This window comes from Oreochromis aureus, linkage group 17 (genome assembly GCF_013358895.1).
Source record: "Oreochromis aureus strain Israel breed Guangdong linkage group 17, ZZ_aureus, whole genome shotgun sequence".
Classification (NCBI taxonomy): Eukaryota; Metazoa; Chordata; class Actinopteri; order Cichliformes; family Cichlidae; genus Oreochromis; species Oreochromis aureus.
In genome coordinates, this window is record NC_052958.1 from 26,160,486 (window position 1) to 26,168,614 (window position 8,129).

Genomic DNA, 8,129 nt, shown 5'->3' on the forward strand with positions numbered 1-8,129 from the left:
TAACTCCTCAAAAGCAAATGTTTGTACTATGATGAATTCAGAACTACCAGGATTCCCACATAACTGATAAATTCTTGATCTTTGAGTCATTTGGGTTTAAAGTACCATCAGATGTTTTTTTCTCAAACTCTGCATCATCACAAAACAACTTGGTGCATGATCGGAAACTACAGTGCTATCATTGTTTACTCTCTTACATAGAGTTCCAAAGCTATAGAAATACCAAATTAAAAATGGTGTTCTGACGTGTTTTAATGTTGTATTTGCATGATCCTCAACATAAACCAGGAATATATGGACAACATTTGACTATCTTATGTATATATATATATATATATATATATATATATATATATATATATATAAAACACCCAGCACGCCCCTGCGGGCGGTTTATCCTTCAAGCTCGGGTCCTCTACCAGAGGCCTGGGAGCTTGAGGGTCCCTCTTGCAGTATCTTAGCTGTTCCCAGGACTGCGCTCTTCTGGACAGAGATCTCCGATGTTGTTCCCGGGATCTGCTGGAGCCACTCGCCTAGCTTGGGAGTCACCGCACCTAGTGCTCCGATTACCACGGGGACCACCGTTACCTTCACCCTCCACATCCTCTCGAGCTCTTCTCTGAGCCCTTGGTATTTCTCCAGCTTCTCGTGTTCCTTCTTCCTGATATTGCTGTCATTCGGAACCGCTACATCGATCACTACAGCCGTCTTCTTCTGTTTGTCTACCACCACTATGTCCGGTTGGTTAGCCACCACCATTTTGTCCGTCTGCATCTGGAAGTCCCACAGGATCTTAGCTCGGTCATTCTCCATCACCCTTGGGGGCATCTCCCATTTTGACCTCGGGACTTCCAGGTTATACTCGGCACAGATGTTCCTGTACACTATGCCGGCCACTTGGTTATGGCGCTCCATGTATGCCTTGCCTGCTAGCATCTTGCACCCTGCTGTTATGTGCTGGATTGTCTCAGGGGCATCTTTACACAGCCTGCACCTGGGGTCTTGCCTGGTGTGATAGACCCCAGCCTCTATGGATCTTGTACTCAGAGCTTGTTCTTGTGCTGCCATGATTAGTGCCTCTGTGCTGTCTTTCAGTCCAGCTTTGTCCAGCCACTGGTAGGATTTCTGTATATCAGCCACCTCCTCTATCTGCCGGTGGTACATACCGTGCAGGGGCCTGTCCTTCCATGATGGTTCCTCGCCTTCCTCCTCTTTCTTGGGTTTCTGCTGCCTGAGGTATTCACTGAGCACACTGTCAGTTGGGGCCATCTTCGTGATGTATTCGTGGATGTTTCTTGTCTCATCCTGGACTGTGGTGCTGACACTCACCAGTCCCCGCCCCCCTTCCTTCCGCTTAGCGTACAACCTCAGTGTGCTAGACTTGGGGTGAAACCCTCCATGCATGGTAAGGAGCTTTCTTGTCTTGATGTCAGTGGCTTCTATCTCCTCCTTTGGCCAGCCTATTACCCCAGCAGGGTACCTGATCACGGGCAGGGCGAGGTGTTGATGGCCCGGATCTTGTTCTTACCGTTCAGCTGACTCCTCAGGACTTGCCTGACCCTCTGCAGGTACTTGGTGGTTGCAGCTTTCCTAGCGACCTCTTCATGGTTCCCATTCGCCTGTGGGATCCCCAGGTACTTGTAACTGTCCTCTATGTCTGCAATGTTGCCTTCTGGTAGTTCAATCCCCTCAGTTCTGACTACCTTCCCTCTCTTTGTATGTATATATATATATATATATATATATATATATATATATGTATATATATATGTATATATATATATGTAAAAAAAACACCCAGCACGCCCCTGCGGGCGGTTTATCCTTCAAGCTCGGGTCCTCTACCAGAGGCCCGGGAGCTTGAGGGTCCCTGCGCAGTATCTTAGCTGTTCCCAGGACTGCGCTCTTCTGGACAGAGATCTCCGATGTTGTTCCCGGGATCTGCTGGAGCCACTCGCCTAGCTTGGGAGTCACCGCACCTAGTGCTCCGATTACCACGGGACCACCGTCACCTTCACCCTCCACATCCTCTCGAGCTCTTCTCTGAGCCCTTGGTATTTCTCCAGCTTCTCGTGTTCCTTCTTCCTGATATTGCTGTCATTCGAACCGCTACATCGATCACTACAGCCGTCTTCTTCTGTTTGTCTACCACCACTATGTCCGGTTGGTTAGCCACCACCATTTTGTCCGTCTGCATCTGGAAGTCCCACAGGATCTTAGCTCGGTCATTCTCCATCACCCTTGGGGCATCTCCCATTTTGACCTCGGGACTTCCAGGTTATACTCGGCACAGATGTTCCTGTACACTATGCCGGCCACTTGGTTATGGCGCTCCATGTATGCCTTGCCTGCTAGCATCTTGCACCCTGCTGTTATGTGCTGGATTGTCTCTGGGGCATCTTTACACAGCCTGCACCTGGGGTCTTGCCTGGTGTGATAGACCCCAGCCTCTATGGATCTTGTACTCAGAGCTTGTTCTTGTGCTGCCATGATTAGTGCCTCTGTGCTGTCTTTCAGTCCAGCTTTGTCCAGCCACTGGTAGGATTTCTGTATATCAGCCACCTCCTCTATCTGCCGGTGGTACATACCGTGCAGGGGCCTGTCCTTCCATGATGGTTCCTCGCCTTCCTCCTCTTTCTTGGGTTTCTGCTGCCTGAGGTATTCACTGAGCACACTGTCAGTTGGGGCCATCTTCGTGATGTATTCGTGGATGTTTCTTGTCTCATCCTGGACTGTGGTGCTGACACTCACCAGTCCCGGCCCCCTTCCTTCCGCTTAGCATACAGCCTCAGGGTGCTGGACTTGGGGTGAAACCCTCCATGCATGGTAAGGAGCTTTCTTGTCTTTATGTCAGTGGCTTCTATCTCCTCCTTTGGCCAGCCTATTACCCCAGCAGGGTACCTGATCACGGGCAGGGCGAGGTGTTGATGGCCCGGATCTTGTTCTTACCGTTCAGCTGACTCCTCAGGACTTGCCTGACCCTCTGCAGGTACTTGGTGGTTGCAGCTTTCCTAGCGCCCTCTTCATGGTTCCCATTCGCTTGCGGGATCCCCAGGTACTTGTAACTGTCCTCTATGTCTGCAATGTTGCCTTCTGGTAGTTCAATCCCCTCAGTTCTGACTACCTTCCCTCTTTTTGTTACCATCCGACTACACTTCTCCAGTCCGAACGACATTCCAATGTCATTGCTGTATAGCCTGGTAGTGTGTATCAATGAATCGATGTCTCGTTCACTCTTGGCATACAGCTTGATGTCATCCATGTACAGGAGGTGGCTGACAACCGCTCCGTTTCGTAGTCGGTATCCGTAGCCAGTCTTGTTAATGATCTCACTGAGGGGGTTCAGGCCTATGCAGAACAGCAGTGGGGACAGAGCATCTCCTTGGTAAATCCCGCACTTGATGGTGACTTGTGCTATGGGCTTGGAGTTGGCCTCTAGTGTTGTACGCCACATCCCCATTGAGTTCCTGATGAAGGCTCTTAGGGTCCTGTTGATCTTGTACAATTCTAGGCATTCCAGTATCCAGCTGTGGGGCATTGAGTCATAGGCCTTCTTGTAATCAATCCAGGCAGTGCACAGGTTGGTCAGTCTGGTCTTGCAGTCTCGTATATATATATATATATATATATATATATATATATATATATATATATATATAAAAAATATATAAAACAAAGTCATTGTAGGTAACTTACACTAAACTAAAAATTTAAATTAGATCTGAAAAAATATTTTAGTTAACTACAATAAAAATATAAAACTAAACTAACCAAAGTGATTTTGTGAACTTGCAGAATTTACTAAAATAAAGTAGAAAAATAGAGGAAATATTAGTTTTAGTTCCTGTTAGTTTGGTCAAAATGTTATTACAACTTGCCTGATTTATCATTTAATGAGACTCTGGATGTCTAAAAGACTGTAAATTAACTGCTTTCAAAAGCTTTTGCGTTTCTATAGCAACATTTGTGCTGGTTTTTCAAAACTGTGCCCCTGACACATGCCAGCCATATAATAATAATGAAAAAGTCTAAAACCAACAATGAAACTAAATAAATAAAGTAAAACTAAACATTAACATTGTTAGTAAAACTAACAACTCTGGTATGTAGGACGGTTTTTCATCCAAGTCAAACAACACATAATAGGATGTAATTACAAAGTTAACCACTGCAAACAGAAAAAAGCTTTATGAGAAGTTCAGTCTAAATGCTGGAAATGCCAACTACAATAAGATAAGATAAGATAAGATGGCCTTTATTAGTCCCACAGGTGGGAAATTTGTTTTGTTACAGCAAAAGTGCAAAGTTATGTAGCAGAAATTAGAAAACACTGGAATGCAATAAAATAAAATAAAATAAAATAAAATACTATGTACAATAGAATAAAATAGAATAGAATAATATATACAATAGAATAAAATAGAAATACAAATACTATATACAACTGAGTAGGAAAATACAAAAACACAACTTCGGCAGAAGAAGAATTGCACATATAGCAGTCTTATTGCACATGTGTGGGTTTGTGTGTTTGATCAGCTGCAAAAGTCTTTATTGTAGAGTCTGACAGCAGTGGGGAGGAAAGACCTGCGAAATCTCTCCGTCCCACACCGTGGGTGCCGCAGTCTCCCACTGAAGGAGCTGCTCAGTGCCTTCACAGTCTCATGCATGGGGTGGGAGATATTGTCCATCAGGGATGACAGCTTAGCCACCATTCTCCTGTCACTCACCACCTCCACTGGGTCCAGAGGGCCTCCCAGAACAGAGCTGGCCCTTCGGATCAGCCTGTTCAGTCTCTTCCTGTCCCCAGCAGAGATGCTGCCGCCCCATAAAAGGTGCATTCAGGGAGAAAAAGAAAGCAGACATCTATTCTCTAAATAGGAAACAAGAAGCACTCCAAGAGCGCCAACCTCCACCATGCAATTCACTCTCAGTGCATTATTTACTTTTAAATGGAATATTGTATTTTGTGTGTAGTTTTTTTTAGTCTTTTTAAATAAAATTTAAGAAATTTATAGTGCAGTAAAAACAAGTGCAAAGTGCCAGCTGTTGTTATTTGCTATGTTGAAACCCATTTCAAAATACTTAAATACAAAAAAGTACTCACCAAATGAAGTATATTATGTGGCTATACTTTGTGTGTAGCATTCATTTCATTGTCTGGTAAAATTCATTGAAATGTTTACTGAAAAACATCAAATGAAAAAAGCTAATAATCACAAGTGTATGATAATAAAGATGTCTCCATTTAATTTATATTGTTGTTAGGTTATGCTTCATCTATCTGTCTATTCCTCCTCTCTGCTCTGCTGATGTACAGTAACAATGTTAATTTTCCAAATCTGTTGCTAATAAGGGTTATCTTATCTTATTATCACTTTGACATTCATATCAATCTTCTGAACTTAAAGAATAGGCCAAAGGTCAAATGTGACATGATGTTTAAAATCATTATACAATCATTTCTATATGTTGACAAACTTGTAAGAATCATTGTTTCCACATTGTGGGGCTTTTCCGATCAATAATTCATTAAGTTTACCTTGAAGACTTTGTTAGATGTGAGCCCAATTTTACTGGATATTTAATTTGACCCCACTCTACAATGCAACACACCTTTTTTCAGAAAACCTTTTGAGCAATCGTTTTTATAGACAGAATGACATGCACGTATGCAAAATCTCAAATAAAAACCCTTTTTCTTTTAAAATTTCACCAGGAGTTATTATTATGACTGGGAAGCCTTGTTTAATACAGGAGCATATAATTACTTTAAGACCTATCCTAACAACTGGCGGGGCATCACGTTGCTGTCGGTACCCGGGAAAGTGTTTTGCCTCGCTCTTTTGAATCGGCTACAACACACAGTGAACGAACGATTGCGAGAAGAGCAGGCTGGGTTTCGGAGTGGCCGGTCATGCGTCGAGCAAATCTTCACCCTCCGCATGATCATTGAACAAACATTGGAATACCAAAGGAAGATTTCTATTAATTTCATTGACTTCGAGAAGGCTTTTGACAGCGTCCACCGGCCGACTCTATGGGCTATCCTACACCACTATGGAGTCCCTCACTCAGCAGTTTGTAGATGCCTTTCGTTGTCTCTACTCCAACTCCCGTTGCTGCGTGCAGACGGATGACGGCTGCACAGATTTCTTCAAGATCAATACTGGCGTCCGACAAGGATGCGTGCTATCCCCTTTCCTCTTCCTGTTGGTAATTGACTTCATCATGCGACGATCAGTTGACCAAGCTGGCATCGGTGTGCCCTGGCACGAAGCACGTAATCTCACTGACTTGGACTTCGCAGATGACATCGCCCTGCTGGGCTCGACTCAGGAAGACCTCCAAAAGTTGACCGCGGCCCTACAGAGGGAGGCGACGAAAGTTGGATTAAGAATCAGCGCTAAAAAAAACAAGGTACTCCGAGTTGGCTATGCACGTGCCCGCATTCCTGTCATGATCAACCAACAACGTGCTGAAGAGGTGGAGAATTTTACATATCTTGGCAGCATCATCTCGAATGACGGGGTCTCTGATCGGGATGTCGACGCCAGAGTAGGGAAGGCAGTTGGTGTCCTGCGACGTCTCTAACCTATTTGGAACTCGACCTCCCTGAATGTTAGGGTCAAGATCAGACTACTGAACTCTATCGTCTTCCCTACTGCACTTTACGCTAGTGAAACCTGGTGCTCAACAAGTGCAATTATTCAACACCTGAACGTGCTTCAACAACGTGGCCTGCGGCGAATCCTGAGAATTTCCTACCGGGACCGAATAACAAATGAGGAAGTCCTACGAAGAGCAGGCACCCGCCCATTAGCCGATGTTGTTGCAGAAAGGCGCTTCCGCTTTGCGGGCCATATTTTACGCCTACCCCCTCATCGCCCAGCTAAGATTGCCATGACATGGCGTCCACGCACTGGCAAGCAAAAGCAAGGCCGACCAAAGAGCACATGGTGTTGAACATTCATGGACGATCTGAGAACTGTCGACATTGCCTGGGACGAAGCTGAAGCAGTCGCTGCTGACCGACATCGATGGAAATCACTAGCTGCCCGATGCGCCGCCCGTAAAAAAGATTTTATGACCCGCCGGGCAGCGTCCGGGAAACCAAAAAAAAGACCTATCCTATAATGGTTTTATATATGATTTTCTGAATGATAAACAGATCCTAGAAATATTTCAGTGTGGATTTCGGGTGAACCACAGCACAGAGACCGCTCTCCTAAAGGTTTTAAATGATCTTAGATGTAACTGGGACTCCCAAAAGCTCTCAGTCCTGGTGCTACTGGATCTAAGCGCAGCCTTTGATACAGTAGACCACGCTATACTTTTAAACAGACTGAAACACATGGTGGGCCTCTCTGGTGCTGTACACAACTGGTTCACTTCCTATCTCTCAGACAGAACTTTTATGGTGTGTATGGATACATGCTCCTCTAAGATCCATAAAATGACATGTGGTGTGCCTCAAGGGTCGGTTTTAGGCCCTGTACTTTTTAATTTGTATATGCTCCCTCTTGGCGGCGTCATCAGGAGGCATGGAGTGAACTTCCACAGTTACGCTGATGATACTCAGCTGTATATCTCCGTGTCTCCTGACGACACCAGACCAATGGATGCCCTTTTTAACTGTATTCTAGATATAAAATCTTGGATGGCAGAAAACTTGTTACAGCTTAACCAGGACAAGACTGAAGTTTTAATCATCGGTCCTGAGGCTCAGAGAGAGAAACTCTTGTCTAAATTACAGGCATTTTCACTATGCCCTTCACTACAAGTGAAAAACCTGGGTGTTATTCTTGACTCTGAGCTTGGTTTTATCCCACATATTAAACACGTAACCAAAATTGGATTTTATCATCTAAAAAATATAGCCAGAGTCCGCCCTATTCTCTCTCGGGCCAACACGGAGATGCTGATGCATGCTTTTATTACCAGCCGCATTGATTACTGTAATGCCCTGCTCTCTGGTCTCCCCAAAAAGAATATTTCACCTTTGCAACTTTTGCAAAACTCTGCAGCTCGTGTGCTGACGAACACCAGAGGGCGGGCCCACATTACACTGGTTTTACAATCGCTGCATTGGCTCCCCGTGTGTTTCAGGATCGATTTTAAAGTTCTTT